Source organism: Aythya ferina (genome assembly GCF_964211825.1).
Source record: "Aythya ferina genome assembly, chromosome: W".
Taxonomy (NCBI): domain Eukaryota; kingdom Metazoa; phylum Chordata; class Aves; order Anseriformes; family Anatidae; genus Aythya; species Aythya ferina.
The window spans coordinates 5,767,809-5,788,757 of record NC_140313.1 but is presented as its reverse complement, the minus strand read 5'-3'; the positions used below and the strand labels follow the sequence as shown (position 1 = coordinate 5,788,757).

Below are 20,949 nucleotides of genomic sequence, written 5' to 3'. Positions count from 1 at the left end.
AGATTTAAAAGCCCAGTTCCTTTGACTGTCAAGCAGAGCAGAGTGGAGCCTGGTGCACACACCAATTCTGGATGAGAGGACAGGACAGCTGGGTTTGCTGCTGCGTGGGCATATCTGATGTCTCCGGATGAGCTCACATATTTGTACCTGAGAGCTCTGTTCGGTGGTGCAGACATCACTTGGAAATCGCTCTGAAGCTCTAAGATTCACTGTGTTGCTTTTGAAAGCCTTGCTCAAAACCAACCCATGAGGTTGGCTAGCCAAATCCTACCCAAATTAGGATCAGAACGGACACTTCCAATACAGTACGCCAAGGGACACATCAGAGGAAAGCAAAGGGGGAAAATCTCTTCCAAAATTGCTGTTTGCTTTTCTGTTGTTGTTTTGGTTTGTGTTTTTTTAATTTTTTGTTTGTTTGTTTGTTGTTTATTTTTCCCACTAAAACTATGGACTGTGAATGGCGTTAGGTAGGGCTGAACTGGAATCTGCACTGCATGTCTGGAGCTCTATCTGCAGCTCAGACAGCTTTCTCCAGAGGTCAAGCTTTTCTGTTCTCTAGCAACAGTACTGAATTCATATCTAGAGTTACCATTGGAGACCACAGACATTTAATTTCAGAGCACAAAAATAAAACAAAAAATCCATCGTGGATGCAATGGAGACTAACATATTTGGCTAGTTTAAGGGCCAGGTCCTGGCACCTTAACTGGATCAGATGGCTTGGGATAAATGTTTGTGTGATTTGCCTAGTCACATGTGGGCCTCGAGCTGGAATGAGGATGCTTCCAGGGAAGCTGCAGCTGTGTACAAGGGGAGGAATCACTAGCACAAGCCCAGGATGCTGATATGTAATGAACTGAACTGGTCCATTTTCTGCTTCAGAAAAAAACGTCATGACTTGACTCAGGGGGAGGGGGAAAATAAAAGAACAAGAAGGGGAAAAAAGTCAAAGGAAGTTGGACCGATACCAGCCCCTCCTTTGAAAAACCTAGGCTTGGCTCCTCAGCCTCACCACAAGACAGAGAGGAACAGGGCAGCTCCCTCTCCAGGGGGCTCTACCAACACGTACCACGATGATCCCAGCTGGACTGCAGGTAGCCTCTAAAGACCTGGGACCCCAGCCCACCACCTTATTGAGCTATTACCAATGACACAAACACCACCTTTCCTATTGTCGTGGTTCCGCTCGAGTGGGCAGCCGAGCTCCACCACAGCCGCTCTCTCACTCCCCCTCCTCAAAGAGGAATGGGGAGAAAATATGTGAAAAGGGCTCAAGGATTGAGATAAGGACGAGAAAATCACGCAATAATTATTGTAACGGGCAAAACAGACTCGGCATAAGGAGATAGTAAGATTTATTGCCTACAACTAACAAGCGAGAGAAGTGAGAAAACAAAGGAAAAAAAAACCAAAAGCACCTTCCCCCCCCATCCACCCTCTTCCACCTCCTCCCCCCGAGCGGCGCAGGGGAACGGGGAATGGGGGTTATGGTCAGTCTACAGCACTTCTTCTCTGCCGCTCCTTCTCGGTCACTCTCGTCCCCTGTGCTGTGGGGTCCCACCCACGGGATGCAGTCCTTGATGAACTGATCCGGCGTGGGCTTCCCACAGGCAGCAGCTCTTCCAGAACTGCTCCAGATATGGGTCCGTACCACGGGGTCCATCCCTCAGGAGAAAACTGCTCCAACCTGGCTCCCCTACGGGCAGCAGCTCCTGCCAGATCACCTGCTCCTGCGTGGGCTCCTCTCCACGGGCTACAGGTCCGGCCCGGAATCTGCTCCGGCAGGGGTCTTCCACAGGCGGCAGCCTCCGTCAGTGCAGGGCCACCTGCTCCACCGTGGTCTCCTCCACGGGCTGCAGCGTGGAACCCTGCTCCACCGTGGTACTCCATGGGCTGCAGGGGGACATCCTGCTTCACCATGGTCCTCACCACAGGCCGCAGGGGACTTCTGCTCCGGCGCCTGGAGCACCTCTCCCCCTCCTTCCACACTGACCTTGGTGCAAGGCTGTTCTCCCACTCCCTTGACTCTCCCGGCTGCTGTGTGGCGCAGCGTTTTTTCCCTGTCTTAAATATGCTCTCACAGAGGCGCAAAACAACATCGCTTATTGGCTCGGATCTGGAAAACAATGGGGCCCTTCCCAAACATGGGGCAGCTTCTAGATCTTTCTCACAGAAACCACCCCTATGGCTCCCTGCTACCAAAACCTTGCCACGTAAACCCTCTACATTCCACCCCTCGCCTCTGTTAAAAGCATATTTAAGACTACTCACAACATACCATCACTTTACAATTATCACAACAACCTTCACAAACTTCACTTACATCAAAAAGAAAAAGAATTCACCACACCAAAATAAACATAACATCATCACAGCACCGACAGGGTGGACATTTTACACACACACCACCCCTCGTCCCTTCACCACACTAACATCTCACAGTTACTGCTTTCTTAAATTCTTCACAACTTGTACATTCCTAACAATCATCCTGCACATATTTTTGCCCGTTACTTCTACTAACTATCATCCTTATCTCAAATTCCTTGAGCCCCACGTTGGGCGCCAAAAAAGACTGTCGTGGTTCCGCTCGAGTGGGCAGCCGAGCTCCACCACAGCCGCTCTCTCACTCCCCCTCCTCAAAGAGGAATGGGGAGAAAATATGTGAAAAGGGCTCAAGGATTGAGATAAGGACGAGAAAATCACGCAATAATTATTGTAACGGGCAAAACAGACTCGGCATAAGGAGATAGTAAGATTTATTGCCTACAACTAACAAGCGAGAGAAGTGAGAAAACAAAGGAAAAAAAAACCAAAAGCACCTTCCCCCCCCATCCACCCTCTTCCACCTCCTCCCCCCGAGCGGCGCAGGGGAACGGGGAATGGGGGTTATGGTCAGTCTACAGCACTTCTTCTCTGCCGCTCCTTCTCGGTCACTCTCGTCCCCTGTGCTGTGGGGTCCCACCCACGGGATGCAGTCCTTGATGAACTGATCCGGCGTGGGCTTCCCACAGGCAGCAGCTCTTCCAGAACTGCTCCAGATATGGGTCCGTACCACGGGGTCCATCCCTCAGGAGAAAACTGCTCCAACCTGGCTCCCCTACGGGCAGCAGCTCCTGCCAGATCACCTGCTCCTGCGTGGGCTCCTCTCCACGGGCTACAGGTCCGGCCCGGAATCTGCTCCGGCAGGGGTCTTCCACAGGCGGCAGCCTCCGTCAGTGCAGGGCCACCTGCTCCACCGTGGTCTCCTCCACGGGCTGCAGCGTGGAACCCTGCTCCACCGTGGTACTCCATGGGCTGCAGGGGGACATCCTGCTTCACCATGGTCCTCACCACAGGCCGCAGGGGACTTCTGCTCCGGCGCCTGGAGCACCTCTCCCCCTCCTTCCACACTGACCTTGGTGCAAGGCTGTTCTCCCACTCCCTTGACTCTCCCGGCTGCTGTGTGGCGCAGCGTTTTTTCCCTGTCTTAAATATGCTCTCACAGAGGCGCAAAACAACATCGCTTATTGGCTCGGATCTGGAAAACAATGGGGCCCTTCCCAAACATGGGGCAGCTTCTAGATCTTTCTCACAGAAACCACCCCTATGGCTCCCTGCTACCAAAACCTTGCCACGTAAACCCTCTACACCTATCCACATCCCTAGCAGAGGTTTTGCTGTTTCATCCTTGCTTGCTGGGCACAAGAGATACTGCTCCCCTCTCAGCCCTTCTCTTTTGTGTTTCCTTACTCCATTGTCCTTGATGTCCTCATGAAGGAGGGAGCCTGGGACATCGCTGCTTCAAAGCCCAGAGCCACCTACTGATCAGCGAGAGCTGGAGGCAGGTACGTCTTTCCATTTGCTCCTCCTTGTTTGCTCAGGATGAGAAAAAACAGATCTGCTTTGCTCCTACCAGAAACTTTAGGACTTGAGAAAGCAAAAGCATTCCCACCACCTGACTGATCTCTTCAAGCCCCCTCCCTCCCGCTATGTTCACGCACTGTACAATAGCAAAGGAATGAAACAAGCACAGTGAGCTCCTGTTCCTCAGCAAGACCTCACTCTGGAGAGAACAAATGAAATGCCACGACTTAAATAAAAATAAAATTAAAAATAAAATTAAAATTAAAAATAAATTATTATTATTTTTTTTTTAAAAAAAAAAGAGGAAAGACTTAACTGAAAGACTAGATTTTGTGCTCTTGCCCTCAGCACAACCAGAGAGAGACAATCTGGCCAGGACACACAACCACCACAACCTCTTCCAAAAGCAACGCCTCCCATCTGCTCTCCACACAAGAGCTCAGCAGAGGCAGTGAACAAGCCCATGACAGGACCAATTTGAATCCCAAATATCCTTTACCTTTCCTAAAGAACTGGGACTTAGAGAGCTGCGCTGTGTTTAATGCTAAGTTCCCTGTCCCATTCTTTCTCTGTCGATTTTTTTTTTTTTTTTTGGAGCAACTGGGCTATTTTAACCAAATTTGACAGTGAGGGAAAGAAAATTCTTTGAGACAAAAAAAAAAAAAAGACATTATACTCCATAGAAGTTTATGAGACCATACAGCTGAGCAAAGGAAAACTTCTGTCTGTCAAAAATGTTTTGTGCCCTCTCTCTTCTGACTCCCCCACCCGAGGGAGAAGCATATGTCAGAAGAAAAAGACTGTGCTCTGAAGATTTTATGGTAAATGTTTTTGTGGGTTGCTGGAGAAGATGGGCTGATGAAGGGCAGGAGGAACAAAATACTCCAGGATGGTCTGGAAAGAGGAAAAGTAGAAAAGGAGGCAGAAACCATGGTGAAGCAAGAAACAGGGAATAATGAAGGCTGATAATGGAATTACGTTTGGGTTAATGTCGTGGTTTAACCCGGCCGGCAGCTAAACACCACGCAGCCGTTCGCTCACCCTCCCCCTCCCTCTCTGGGACGGGGGAGAGAAATGGAAAGTGAAGCCCGTGAGTTGAGATAAAGACAGTTTAATAAGACAGGAAAATAATAATAACAAAAGTAATAATAACAATAATAATAATACTAATAATACAATGGTGATAATAGGAAAATAATAATAATAATATGTACAAACAAGTGATGCACAATGCAATTGCTCACCACCCGCTGACCGATGCCCAGCCTAACCGAGCAGTCCGGCCCCCTCCCCCCGGCTAGCCACCCCTATATATTGTTTAGCATGACGTCAGATGGTATGGAATACCCCTTTGGCTACTTTGGGTCACCTGTCCTGGGTCTGTCCCCTCCCAGCTCTTACTGCACCCCCAGCCTGCCTGTTGGCAGGACAGAGCAAAAGGCTGAGATGTCCTTGGCTTGGTATAAGCACTGCTCTGCAACAATTAAAACATCGGGGTGTTATCAGCACTCTTCTCATCCTAAGCCAAAACACAGCATTCCACCAGCTACTAGGAAGAAAATTAATTCTGTTCTATCTGAAACTTCTGTTCTAACTGAAACCAGGACAGTCAAATAAATGGACTTCAGGGTCAGTGCAATCAGGGCTGGCATGAGGACATCTGAAGTCTACCATCACAGGTTTGTGACGGCCCCGTGGTGTCCAATTGCCTCATTTCTCAGGAGGTGGCAATGTGGAAACATCATGTATGTCCATCACACTCAGAAATTTTGGACTGAAGGAGAGAAGTAGTTGCCTAGACCTGCCACTCACAGACCTAGAACCAGGATGTTCTGTAGTAATTAACACCAACGAGGGATTACTGCAAGGAGCAAGGGGTTGGCATTAAAAAGGGGGAAAATACAGGCTGAAGGCCTGGGGGAAGACTCATGGCAATGACAGGATGTGGTAGGCTCCTGAGGGAAGTGGTGCAGGCTACTTTACTTGGGCTGTTAAAAACCAAGCCCAATACACAAGAAAACACACATCAGAGGACACTCTCACATTGTCCTCGCTATCCTATGACTGTCCCAGTTGTTTTGTAGGTGGAGAAACTCATCTTCCTTCTCCTACCTCCCCTTTTTTTTTCTTTTTTTTTTTTTCCTTGGAAGAACTCCCAACCTTTCTTTCAGAAGACATTGAGATTCTCAGCTCACACTCTGCTATTGACAGAAGACCTCAGGTTTGTTTGCACCTTGACTGGGAGTCAGATAATCCCGACACAAACATTGACTAGACATGCTGGCTTTGCTCGCGCTAGCAGACTCACTGATGTATAGTCCAGGGGTGTGTGTGCCGCTGTTGTGCTTCTCTTAAATCTCTGTTTTTTAGCAGAGGCAGTGTGAAAAGAGATGATGTCAACTCTGGAGGGGTGTAGCTGACTGCTCCTCTCCCCTCTACAACTCACTTGGGGTTTCCTCTGCTCCCAGACCTCTGATAAAAGGACGTGGCCCTCTCCATGGTGTCATCCATGGGGTCACTTTTGCTCAGCATCTCCTAGAGGTTGCTAGGAAGAAAGATGGTCCAGTGGTTAAGGGCTAACCGAAGGCTCAAGAGATGTGGTTTTAGTTCTCTTTGTGGCTTCAGGCAAGACACTTAGCCCAACATCCACATAGGAAAATGTCAAAAAACTGCATTTCAATTCAGTCAGAGACAAAGTGTTCTGTGGTGGAAATGACACAGGAAAAACAAAACCAAAATAAAACTTTTGTGTTTGGAAGTTAGGTTATGCCTTTGATAAAAAAGAGAACTTTTTAAAAGGAGGTGGAGGCATTTAGGGGTAAAGAAAAAAAAAAAAGGTAATTACATAACTTTCAAGCATCTGCCCCGCATGAAGCAAAGCAAGATCAAAGGATTTCATTTTCCCGCTGAAAAAGATTACATTTTTTATTTGTTTCACATGAAAATTGCACATTTGGTTCAACTCAGACTGAAGGCAAACTGCTCCAAACTGTAATTCTGCTTTGCCCATCCAACACAAAATTCAAGTTCTAACTGGGAATGTATAAAGGAAATTGAGGAGAACAAAAGAAAGAGTTGACAATGAGATAATTTCAAGTTGCTTCTTATTTTGTGGATGCTTTTTCCATCATCCGTGCACAAAAGTAATCTGGAATGATAACCCTAATAGGTGCGAGGGTCTCTTTGAAAGCACATTCTTGACATGGAGACTTCTGAAATAAAATAGTCTGGCTATCAGCCAATTTCTCTGTTTAAGACTGATGTGACAAGTAATTAACTGAGATGGGGAATGTATCTTTAATGCAGCAGTTATGTATAAGTTGCTCTGTTTATCTCTCTGTTCCTTTCCTCCCCCCTCTTTTTTTCTGACCACCAGACTGCTTGCATGAGATGCTTTGAAAGTCCACTGCTTGGGAAGATTTTGATTGCAACTTTCCTGCCTTGGTGAAGGAACTCTGGGAGGGCATTCAGCATTTCATCCTCAAAGTGTTTAAAGGGAGAGAGAGAAAGACAGAAAGGGAGAACTAAGGAATTCAGAGGGATGCATTATTCAGCACACTTGGAAATAACTTTTGACTGGCTCCACTAAGCCTAAATGCCCTGGAGGTTTTCACTATCTATCTTTTTTCCAAAGCAGCTCAGAGAAAAAAAAAAAAAAAAAAAAGGCTCACATCTGTCAAGATCACAGTTTCAAGAGTCCCAGTTTATTCAGTTGAATGGGATAAAAGCGCCTGTTGGAAAAAGATTTGAAGGGGGCCGGGGGAGGGAGACTGTCCAGTTCCTGCATCTATCCATCTTCCTAACTCTGTGTGCACATGTGGGTGTGTAACACATGCTCATTCAAATACACAGATGAGCAAAGCTGCACTCCTGCCAGCACAGAACCGTTTGTGTCTTCATGCAGGGCAGTTCTACAAATCTCACATCTGTCAAGAACCGGGCAGATTTATGTGCATTGACCTATAGATATGCAACCTAGGCACATATTGATATGGTATAAGGAGATATAGATATATATGAGAGGTTCAGAGTGTGAAGAGAAGGAAATATAAAGGAAAAGCTTAAAAATCTTAATCTTGTTGACTTTTTTAAACTCTGCCCTTCTTGATCTGTTAAATGCTGTCACAAAAACATTTATTAATATGCATATTCTAGTTAGTAATCTAGAGCCAGTCAGGTTGTGCTAATTTGTATATTAATATCCCTCTTCTGGTTTGCCTTTGCTCTCCGACGGAGGAGAGGAGACAGAGGAATCTCGTGCTGTATCCTTTTAAAAAGCTGCCACGGATGTGGTCCAAAGTTTCATTTGAAATGCTGATGCACATTTGAAGAAGACAAATATCTAGAAGGAAGATGAGGAGCGGGTACAAGAGAAATCACTGCCAGATGCTTCCCCTCAAATCCTGTAATTGCTCCATAATTGCAGGCTGCAAAGAAGGCAGCACCATAATGAAATTGGTCTCAGAAACTGGCTTTGGAGTTCTGATTGTTTTCTCTAGTGGACTGGCCTATGTTTTCTCTGGCCTGGTTGCCTCCTGGGCTGGTTTTCCCTACAGACTGTAGCTCATAGGCAGGAGGAAAAAAAGTAATTTATATATATATATATATATATATATATTTTAGAACAAACAAAACCCCTTCCTTAAGAAATTAGCTTTCTCTTTAAAATCTGTTTATAGCAGAATGATTCCCTCTTCAGCCTGGAAGAGACATAGCTGAGGCAAGAGGTAAGAAAGGTCTGTAAAACACTCAGTAGTATGAAGAAAGTGAGTGATATGGAGCAGATGATTAGTGAATGACTGCCCAATATCCTTCCAGAATAAAAATCGGGGCCTACCACATGAAAGTAGCATGTAGTGGGTTCAGAATACCAAAAGGGAGTTGATTCTTCACACAGTAGTGAAAATAGGAAAATCCTTGCTTCAAAATACAGGTACAAAAGATCTGTGTAGGTCCCAAAGCTATTAGATAATTTAAAACAGAAAAGTCCACCCAGTGCTCTTAACTGTAAAGAGCTCACTTCAGAAAATGCCTAGCCTGAATTTGCTGAAAGAGTGCTGTCAGGACCTAGCAAAATATTTGTCTTCCTCTTATAACTTTATGCAGGCATCCACTTACAGCCAATGAAGAGGCTACAGGGTGAGATGGGTTTTTGGTCTGAGTCAGAAAAGGTCTTCATACAAAAGTTGGGCTTTTGCTTAAGTGATTAAATATGAGACAAAACCTCTAAGTAATCATGAGAGCTGAACAGTAGAGTGATAATGGGCCTGACCCTGTAATTATGGGAACGACCCCGTAAATTTTAGTAAGGCAGCTAAAGGCTTTAGATCATCAGGGTTGGGGAATGTTTAGCTAATAACACATTTGTCTTGACAAGGAAACTGAAACACCAAAGGAAGAGACTGGCAGATTTTTGAATGGTCTTTCAGGATTTTCTCTTTGGATCCTTGGTCAGACTGGGAGGTGAAATAATTGTATTCTTACATATTCAGCTGTAAAACGAAGAAAAGAGTGGTTTTGTGATGTGAATCGGTAGTCAGCTCCCCCTAGTATAACTTAAATTGATTGAGATCTCCATACCCTGGACTTCTTTCTGTTGAGACTAGGTTAAGACCTTCAACTTGCTCTTATCATTTGACAACAGCCACTTTTACTTCTGGCTGCCCTAAGTCAAATGGAGTACAGTGACCCAGAGATGAAAGGATCATTTCCAGCCAACTTGATCAATTACCTAAGTCTGTTCTGCAAAATTGTCAGGAAGATTTACCAGCCAGGTCATCAAGTGTACTTACTCAGACTTTCACTCATGATGTTGATTGTGAAGCTAATGGTATTTTATCCACACATTGCAAAAAGAAAGAGTTCTCTAACGGTCTTGAGCCACAAAGTCCCTATTGGTGCAGGTTCTTCAGGCCCCATAATCGATTATAACTTTGCAACATTATCTGCCTCTACTTTACAAGAGTACATAAAGATAAAAGCATGTGGCGAAGAAATGGATATACCAGTCTCATTTATAAGTGTAGAGCAGAGATAATGAGGATGAAACATGTGTTACCTAATTTTAGCTACCTCAACACGAAACATCTACTTTAACCAGCTTATTGCCACTCCTTCTACCTTAAATAAGAAGAGACATCACTCCTGAAGGAGATTATCCCATTCTGAGACAGGTACCTGCAGCAGGTATGAGACTGGAAGCACTTTCCTCATCCATGTCTGCAGCAGAACTAGAACAGCTAGTTGGGATTACAAGAACAATTTTGAGCAGTCTGAAATCAGTGGACATGATCATTCCCCCTTCCAGGACATAAAGTGGGTCCATGCTTACAGGGACCTGCATTTTCTGCCAATGTTTTTCCTAGTGCAAAGCCAGTGTAAAAACATGACCAAAACAGAAAGATGATGCTTGCTTTTACCTGCGCCACGAAAATAAGCATATAGAGAAAAGTATAGGATCCACAATTGCTATCACAAGGGCTGATTCTAGGATGGTGGAGAGGGAGATCACTTTGGTCAAAGTTGGACCCAGTTGGTCCAAAGTTGGACAACAATGCCAGACAATCAGGGGAAGGTGCAAGGTCAACCTGTAGATCACTAGAAACTAAGCACTTCCAATCCATTAATTAATTAATTACACAGCTGGAAAGAGGGGACTGTGAAAAAGGTGAACACAATGACATTGCTGCCAATGGGAGCCCTCAATTTATCAGTCATAATGAGCTTCCTTCTGCCCCCCTGCATCCTCCCTCCCCCCAGTGCTGCAGCTGCACTGATGTAACTGAGCACTTGGGCTCCCCTCTCTGCTCCCAGCCAGTCCCCTCCATGCCAAGGTGAAGGTGACTCAGTCAGTCAAATCAGTTCAGCCTGGGGTACCTCAGTCCGTAGCAGGATGCTTGGAGAGCAAACTCCACCACCCCACTGATGCAAGACGCCTGCCTGCCGCTTTCTCAGGCTCCTTTTCCCAACAGCTCCTCTTCTTCCCCCTCCTGACACCATGGGTACCAAGCCTCTGGCTGAGTCAGAGGGCTGAAGACAAAACTGCCACCACCTGCTCCAAATACTTGAAACTAATGATATGAACAGACAAGCATATTGAAATAAAGTTCTTTTTTTCTTTTTTTTTTTTTTTTTCCATCATATAGTAGAGAATTAAATCTCTTGTTGCAAGAGATGCTGAGACACCCGATAGCAGAAAGAAACTTCCGAAAGACAGACTAGACAAACTCATATGTCTATCAGTACCTACTGAGCATGATGACTTCAGAGTAGGAATTTCAGGGGAAAAGTCGCTGCCTATTCTTATACTATGCCCCCAACCAGCTACAACTAACCTTGTTTTAAAAATGAGATACTAGGCTAGACAGGCCTGTGCTCTTACCCAAAGAAAACCCTTAAGCTAAACTGCTAGAAACCAACACCCATAGCACTCAAACCACAATTCAGACCTAAGATGGTGGCCCAAAAGGTTCTTTCTGGCCTATCAGAGCCACCCACTGTGCCCCACTGCTAGATAACGGTATTATTATTACACACAGAGAAACTGAGGCAGGGCTAAATGATGCACCAGGACAGGAAAACCTATCTTTTGCAAGACAAGAGTGAGAGCACATCACTTTCTGAGAAGTGGAAGCCTTTTAGTTAACACATTCTCTCTCAGTGCCAACTTCATTAGGTAGCTCCAAGTTCATGTTGGAGGAAAGTGGGCAATGGATCACACAAAACTGCCTATTTCTAGGAGGAGAGATGCAAACTCATGAGTGATCTCCCTTATCAAGAGAAGAGCAAAAAGGTGTGAACTTGTCATTTGGGAGAACGAAGCCAGGGTGCAGATGGTACACCTTTAATAGACTCCTCTCATTTGCAAAGCCTAAGGAAAGGAACCATGCCTATTACTGTCTCTTGCTTTACTCCATGCTAATGGATGCCTCTGAACTAAGCAGAAGTCATCCCCATTAAATTCCTGCATTATCAGGCCATTACTTGACAGGGCAAAGATTAATCGCAAACTTTCCGGGGACCATTTATTCCATTTGCCAATATCTCTCTCCTCATTATACTGCTTTGGTTGTGTTGTCAGTTTTTCAAGTGTCAAGGAGTTTGGACCGATCCAGTTTTCTGTCCATCAATCTATCACACACCTGTCAATCTGGTTAAATCTGAACACACTATTTGCTTTGGGAAATTAAGAGGGGAATGGAGGTGGGCAGGATGCTGCACGGAGTAGGAGGCACAAGGCCTGGCTTTGAAAAATAAACAGAAAGCAGGCTGTATTATAAAACTAATGGAGGACTGAGAGAAGACATAGAGGTAGGACTGAAAATTTAACATCATAATTGTAACATTTCCCCTGGTGCTGCAGGCTGACTCAAATTGTTAGTGTGAGATATGTTCATCTGATTCATGTCAGTATGGAACAGTGCTAGGTCCGCATGGTATGATCAAGGTGACCTTCTGTCTTACATACCCTTGTATAACCACGAGTCTAAGAAAAACAGAGTGGTTAATGTATATAGTTCTTGTATCTTGCAAAGGAATGTTTTAGCAATTTGTGTCAATAGAGAGCTTGAAGGGAAATGTATTTGTAGGCTTTTCCTTGAAGTCTCTGATATCTGGGGGGGTTTCAGAATAACTGCTAACTATTATGACTATTGCATGGGACACTATGCAAGTCTCTGCTGTCTGGCCAGGAGATTAAGGAGACGGTGAGAGCTGAAAAACAACTAAAAGACAAAGCTTGCAGGGGATGTTGCACAAGTGTCTGACATACAGCCAAGTTGGACAAAGGAGAAGGACAAGAGGGAGGAAGACTATGAGCCTTCAGCACGAGAGACTCCCAGAGACCCCCAGAGGGACCACCGGAGACTGATGCGCATGCTCCAGTAGGAGGGTTTGGATTCCGGAAACTAATTATAATAACCCTGTTTTTTTTAGAAGTAGTAATGAATATGTATCAGCCTAGGAGCATAAAAATCATCTGCTTGATGTAACTGGTGTGCGTCCTGGTGGAGCGGAGACTCCCAGTGCACCCAGCGCTGTTTGCTTACCTCTATTCTTTTAATAAATTGTAAACTTTGATTATAATCCTATTTTGGGACTGAGCGATTTATAACAACTTGGGGGCTCGTCCGGGATGGCTTTGGTTCCTGAATTCTTTTCTGATCTAGGAGAGGCGCCCCACCATTGGGTGGTTCCTGTTTGAGTCAGGTCGGGACTAATGCCATCTTGAACCTGAAGAATTTGATTTTTTTTTATGATCTCCCTTGCCGGCTGCAGCACTGTATTTTGCCTGTAATTCTGCGCGCGAAGATCCGAACGAAGACGACGGAGTCGTAAGTGTTTAAGGAGTATACCGTTCATTTGGGTGGGATTCGGTTGCCTGTGTGTGTAAGAGTGTAACTGAGACGGAACTTAGTTCCGAAGTGAGTGTGGAGGTCTTCTAACCGCAGTTCCAATCTCCCGCGAGGGACTTGGCCGGTGAAGGAAGTGATTCCTATAGGATTCGTGGGTGGGTGATAGGTCCTAAACCCCCTGCAAGGCACTCTTACTAAGGTAACCAAGGGCTGTGGGAATTGCCATAATAAAATTCCTAGATGGGTTAGAAAGAATTGATGACCAAGGACCAGAAGAAAGGGAGCAAATTACCAGAAAGTCCATTAGGAATAATGATTAGAAATTGGAACAATAGGGGCCCCAGAAAATGAAAGAGTAAATTAAAAATGGTCCAGTATTATATGATAGAATGACCAAAAGAACCCTTAAGACCCCATGTATTTTGATTGATATTTGGTCCACGGAGGACGGGGTCTGTCAGGCTTTGAACATTAATGTTAATAGTAGAATACCCGTGGATCCGGAAGAGAGCAAGTATGCTGTAGCTGAAACATTGGAATTAGAAATGAGAGAACGATTAAGAATTAATATATGCTATATTTGTGATGTACTGTGCCTGTGCTGCGCTTAGACCTCCAGATAACAGGAGCCTCTCAGACCCCGAGAACCAGATCAAAACAACCTCATGGTTCGGTCTTTAATCAAGGGGTCTGAGATAAGGAGGACTGTTCACAAAGGGACAGGTCATGCATATGTATAGGTGTATTGGGAAACTTCATGTATATGTAACACTTTACTAGATATAACCAAAGCAATTTGCCACGTTAGGAGTGCACGACTTTGGTGGGACTACCCGCCCCGTGCCGCCCAGAACTGAGTAAACATACCTACTTTACAATCTTACTGATTGTGGAGTCAGCTTTCTGTGAGTCATTTTGGCGAGCCAGGCAGGAGACACTCTGCTTGGCTGCGGGATCGGCTGTGGAGCGGACGCTCCTAGGTGCACCCTGAGTGTTTTGCTCAGAGGGGACTCCACTCTCAGCCGCTCACCGCAGGAGCAGACAAAGATCTCCTGAAGCTGCAGACAAACGGTATGTTTTCAGCTGCTGGAGGGATGCTAACTGGAGTGTTAATAATTGTATGTGTTATTTTTAAATGTCCAGGTATTTTGTGTTGAAAGTATTTGTGTAAGTGTAAGGGTTTGAAACAAAGTGGAATAAGTCACTCCACGAAGAACACAGTCAGAGACAATACTTGTTTGGTTGGTTATCATTCTAAATTATATTCTTGTGGTATGAATGAGATGTGCTAGAGGCCTCTCTGTGTGATTACGTGATTGTGCTGTGTGAGTGAGACGCAGTTTGGCTGCAAAACGAGTGAGGAATTCCAATCCGCGGTTCCGTATTCTCCGTGAGGGGAGCAGCCAGAGACAAACAAAATGCATGACAGACTGAAAAGAAGTGCTGTTTTATCCAAGTTTTGAGTGGTGGTGCCCAATATATGGGCCTGGCGGTGTATCTTGTGATCCTATTTTTGCTCTTAAATGCTTTGAGTGTGACAAGAAAAAGGCGGGAGCATTATCTAAGTAAGTAACAGTTGAGAAGTGTTGGTGTATTTGCTGCGGTGTTTGGTCAGATTCCCAAGTACTGGGGGGGAGGGGGCTGACTGATTATCAAAGCGGTAGAACGGAGAGAGTCATTTCTTTGGTGGTTCGGGCTTGAGCCCTGGGAATTTGGTAAGAAGGGGGGGGAGTGAATTTATTTAGGCCTCAATACCTTTTAAACCCCCATATTGACGGATACACAGGAGTGATTCCTTGTTTTGTATGGGCTTACTAACAAAGTGCATGAGAAAAATTGGCATTCGGCTTGAAATTCGGTCCTGTTGAAATGTAAATTTTTGTGGAAAAGGTGGTAATGTTTGTCTAGAAGACTGAAGGCTGCGTGCTTCAGCTGTTTTTCTGAAGTTCCGTGGATTTATGATTGAAACGGGGCTCGTTAATAATTTGAAATAGTAATGTTTGTATGTGGGAAGAAGAGTTTAATCCCAGAGAATTGGGACATTTGGGAAGAAGATTAGGAAAAGATAGTAAAAACCTGCAGTAAAAAGGTTTGCGTGGAAATTGAAGCAAAGGACAATAACTAGTAAGGAATAGTAATAAATAAATAAATAAATAAACAAATAAAAGGGAATGGGAAATCAAGGAAATGGGTAATATCCAAAACAAAGACGTTTTAAAGAAAGCCTCCTTGGGTGCATATTGGCACATCTGAAGGATATTGTTAGAACTGGGGGCACAGAAAGCAAGAAGACTTTCACTAAGTATTGCAATCAGTGGTGGCCACTATATAAAGTGAATGGCCGCTTTATGGATCAATCAACTAGAACACTATCTTGCAATTAATGTTGTTTTTGAGGAGAGAAGGGAAATAGGATGAAATGTTGTATACTGATATGTTGTTTCAGCATCTTAGAGGGAAAAGGAGTGGAATTAAGTTGGCCCCTGACTTAGCCTTTGGTGTTGGCATGAGAAAAGTACAGGCTGGAAAAAAATAAAGGAAGGGTTAAAAGAGTTGTTGAAGGTTTTAAAGGTATTGCATGTAGTATTTGACAGAGCTGTTTGAAGTTGAATGAGCAGGGGAAGAGGATGTAAGAATGTTAATAGTTCTGCCTCAGCAGGAGGCTGTGATCTCAAAATCACTGGTGTGAGCCCTTTGGGGCAGAGGGACCATGATGGTCCGAGAGTTGTCACGGAAACAGAAAAACAGTTAACCCTTAAAACAACCTGAGTTTATGAGAGAGCTCAGATTGCCAATGGGACCGCTCAGGGAACTGTTGACAATTGCATTCCCCTGACCGACCCCATGCTGAGACTATAGTCACCCCGGAAATAATGAACAGTAAATACCAAAATCTGGTTAAATTGGGAATGGAGAATCTGTTCCAACAAAATCCAAAAGAACCCCCTATGGAATTTTTGGACCAACTTTGAAATGCAATGGAAAACAAAACAAAACAAACAAATGAAACTGGAGAAAATAGGGGCTAAATTAGAAAAAGGAAAATGGGCACTGCCAGACAGGCGAGATATATTGCCAAAAGCTTATGAGACGCAAATATTGGGACATTTGCATGCACAAACACATCGGGGTACAAAGGCGTTAAGTGATCATTTACTAAAAAAATTTGGTTGCATTTTTGTGTTTTTTTTTTTTGAAATAGCAAAGCAAATTACACAAGGTTGCTTAACTTGTCAGAAGATAAATAAGAAAGTGTTTCAACAAGCAGCCACGGGAGGGAGAAACAAAAAAAAAAAAAAAAAAAAAAAAAAGCTTAGAGGGCTTTTGAGAAAGTACAAGTTGATTTCACTGAATTGCCCAAAGTAGAGAGGATAAAATATCTATTGGTAATAGCAGATCATTTAACACAATGGGTAGAAGCTTATCCCGTAGCACAAGCTACAGCACAAATGGTGGTAAAAATTCTATTAGAACACCTGATACCTAGACATGGGATAATCCAGTACATTGATTCTGACCAGGGCACACACTTTACTTCTAAAATAATAAAATTATTATGCCAATCATCAGGTATTCAGTGGGAATACTATACTCCATGGCACCCACAAAGCTCAGGGAAAGTAGAAAGACTGAATCAAACAATAAAATAACAATTGGCTAAATTAATGATTGAGACACAAATGCCTCAATCAATGGAAATGCTTACCACTCAATTCAATGGAAATGCTTACCACTGGCACTCTTAAACATAAGAACTAAACCACACAGTGAGACTGGATTATCTCCATATGAAATGTTATATGATATGCCTTATTCTCAAGGGATGACTCTAGGGAACAATGTAGTTGAGGATCGAAGCATCCAGAAAGATATAATTACTATTGGAATGAGATTACAAGAGCTAAGAGAAATTGGAATGATGGCTCAAACACCACCTTTAGGATTTGCTATTCATAAGATACAACCAGGAGACAAGGTCTTCATAAATAAAGCTGGAGGGAAGAATCATTGAACCCCCGATGGGAAGGACTGTACCTTGTTTTACTTACTACTGAAGCAGCTGTGAGAACCGCAGAAAGGGGTTGGACCCACGCATCCAGAATAAAAGGACCAGTAACTACTGAAACTTGGAGGGTTGAGTCCGCTCCTGGGAAACTGAAACTCAAGCTAAGGAAGAACTAATAGTCTGGCAACGAGGCTCTGCATGAATTAAGGATGCCAAATAAAGGGGACAAGCCTGAAGGGAGGAAAGGGAGAAGGCAAGACCAGGGCAGGACCCTCCACTGCGGTGTGTATGGTCTACCGAGGGAGGCAACCCCTATGGGTATTGACTGCCGAGCGAGAGGGCCTCGACCGGACTTCTCCCACACTAAGGTCAGGTTGTCCCAAGAAAATAACATAAGAACCTCTTTTCTTTAAACCTATATAAAATTGTGATTCGTTTTCCAGGAGCTGGATCACCCTGACAGGCTGAACGGTAACACAAGCCTGAATTGACCCTGAAAGCGGGCCCAACCCCTTGATTGAAGGCGTTTGCCTATTATGATCCAGCTATGTGGGCAGAAGACAGATCCTGGGGCTATAGGACCCCAGAATATATACTTAATAGAATAATTAGGTTACTAGCTGTAATAGAAATAGTTATAAATAAAATTGGAGATGCACTTGGATTAATTGCAAAGCAAAATACCAAGATGAGAACTGCTTTGTATCAAAATCGCTTAGCTTTGGATTATTTACTAGCACAAGAAGGAGAAGTCTGTGGAAAATTTAACCTTAGTAATTGCTGTTTAAAGATTGATGAAAAGGGTGTTTCTTCCTAGTAGCTGGTAGAATGCTATGTTCTGGCTTAGGATGAGAAGAATGCTAATGATATGCTGATGTTTTAATTGTTGCAGAGCAGTGCTTACACCAAGCCAAGGACGTTTCAGCTTCTCACTCTGTCCTGCCAGCGGGCAGGCTGGGGGTGCAAGAGCTGGGAGGAGGGCTGGACTGCTCGGGGTTAGGCTAGGCATCGGACAGCAGTTGGTGAGCAATTGCATTGGGCATCACTTGTTTCGTACACATTATTACTAGTAGTACTATTATCTTCATTATTGCCATTATTACTGTTATTATTATTTTTGTCTTTATCTCAACTCACAGGCTTCACTTTCCCATTTCTCTCTCCCATCCCAGAGAAGGAGGGGGAGAGGTGAGCGAGCGGCCGTGTGTTGTTTAGCTGAGTTAAGCCACAACAGAAAGAAAAGCTGTAAATGAACTTGTAAAGGAAATGAAGAAAATTGCACATGTTCCAGTTCAATTTTGGAATGGAATCGATCTAAGAGGATTATGGAAGGGGGCTTTATGGGTGGTGATTGGTTTTCTAAAATAAGGATGGTTGTATTGGGAATATGTGGAGGATTGTTAATAATTCCATGTTTAATATTACCAGACTAATACACTCGGTTATACAAAGAATGCAAATATCTGCGGTACCTGTTGAACCAGAACCAGGGAAAGAGAAAACCCATTCTCTGATGATAATAAAAACAAATAAAGATCCAGAATTGGTATCAATTGCCATCAATTCGGCAAGTATTAACTTGATTAGAAAGGAAAACACGAATCAATGCCATGAAAAAGGAGATGGGGGATAGTAAGATATGTTCATCTGATTCATGTCAGTATGGAACAGTGCTAGGGCCGCATGGTATGATCAAGGTGACCTTCTGTCTTACATACCCTTGTATAACCACGAGTCTAAGAAAAACAGAGTGGTTAATGTATATAATTCTTGTATCTTGCAAAGGAATGTTTTAGCAATTTGTGTCAATAGAGAGCTTGAAGGGAAATGTATTTGTAGGCTTTTCCTTGAAGTCTCTGATATCTGGGGGGGTTTCAGAATAACTGCTAACTATTATGACTATTGCATGGGACACTATGCAAGTCTCTGCTGTCTGGCCAGGAGATTAAGGAGACGGTGAGAGCTGAAAAACAACTAAAAGACAAAGCTTGCAGGGGATGTTGCACAAGTGTCTGACATACAGCCAAGTTGGACAAAGGAGAAGGACAAGAGGGAGGAAGACCATGAGCCTTCAGCACGAGAGACTCCCAGAGACCCCCAGAGGGACCACCAGAGACTGATGCGCATGCTCCAGTAGGAGGGTTTGGATTCCGGAAACTAATTATAATAACCCTGTTTTTTTTAGAAGTAGTAATGAATATGTATCAGCCTAGGAGCATAAAAATCATCTGCTTGATGTAACTGGTGTGCGTCCTGGTGGAGCGGAGACTCCCAGTGCATCCAGCGCTGTTTGCTTACCTCTATTCCTTTAATAAATTGTAAACTTTGATTATAGTCCTATTTTGAAGACTGAGACATTTATTACATTCGTGGTCATATAATTGTGCTCAACCCCTTCTCCTCTGTCTCTGCTTCCCCTCCCACTCCTCAGCTGTTTATGCTTTTGGACATCTTGTTCCCCACTTTCTAAGTTGTACCTCCCTGCCACTGCCTTCTCCTCCTCCTCTCCCTTACTACCTGACGTTTAGATGTAGAACTTAGTGATATGGTTTAGTGGGGACTGTTAGCGTTAGGTCAGAGGTTGGACTCGATGATCTTGAGGTCTCTTCCAACCTAGAAATTCTGTGATTCTGTGTGATTCTGTGACTTCTCTCTGCTCCCAAAACCTGCTTTCCTTGCAACACCACCTCCTCAGCTCCCACTGGTGGGGCTGGCAGTTCTGTTTCCTGGAGTAGGCAATGTTAATCATGCCAGAAAATCTTCTTAGCTTGGACTTTGAAACTTGTTTTTAATGCCAGTGAGCTACATTTCAACATCAGGAGCTGTGTTGGGTCTGTCTGGGATGGAGTCACCTTTCCCTGCAGCAGCCCACACAGTGCTGTGCTCTGCACTCATAGCTGGAACAGTACTAGTATCGCTCCAGTGTTGTGTCTATTGCTGCATAGTGCTGGCACAGCATCAGGACTCCTTCCAAGCCCCCAAGAGCCAGCAGGCTGGGGGAGGGGGAGTGATGGGGAGGGGACATCGCCAAGGCAGCTGACCTAAACCAACCAAAGGGATATTCCATAACACCTGATGTCACACTCAGCAATAAAAAGGGGGGCTCTCGTGAGGGAGGGGGCTGTCCTCCTGAACAACCGCTATGTGTTTTGAGGCCCTGATTCCCAGGACGTGGCCAAACATTTCTCGTTGATGGGAAGTAGAGAATAACTTTATTTTTTCCTTCTCTCTGTGCTTCCACATGGCTTTATTGTTTCTTTTGTTTCTTTTTCTCCCCATTCCCTTTCCTTTTAATTAAACCATTCTCATCTCAAACCTTGAGCTCTTTGTGTTGTGTTTTTTCCCCCTTCCTCTTTTAGTGATTTAGGCTGCAAGACAGGGTCTTTAACTCTGGTGATGAACAGTAATGACATATTCACTCTATGATGGTTTTTATAACTTCTGGGTGTCTGGTAACAATTATAGTAAGTGATTTTAGTGAAAATCTATGTAAGTAATTAGGTACCTGTCTGTCCCCCTCTCCTGGTTTCAGTTAGAACAGAATTAATTTTCTTCCTAGTAGCTGGTGGAATGCTGTGTTTTGGCTTAGGATGAGAAGAGTGCTGATAACACCCCGATGTTTTAATTGTTGCAGAGCAGTGCTTATACCAAGTCAAGGACGTCTCAGCTTTTTGCTCTGTCCTGCCAACAGGCAGGCTAGGGGTGCAGTAAGAGCTGGAAGGGGACAGACCCAGGACAGGTGAC

General features: G+C 44.2%; 2 long non-coding RNA genes across 2 annotated transcripts in view; one reads left to right on the top strand and one right to left on the bottom strand.

The window, feature by feature from the left end:
• Positions 1-20,949, bottom strand: part of LOC311426410 — a 274,512-nt gene that overhangs the window by 204,582 nt on the left and 48,981 nt on the right. The gene's annotated exons all lie outside the window — the stretch shown is intronic.
• Positions 14,422-19,539, top strand: LOC311426443. The gene is made up of 2 exons (XR_014686760.1): positions 14,422-14,764; positions 18,345-19,539. It is a non-coding gene; the product is annotated as an uncharacterized lncRNA (long non-coding RNA).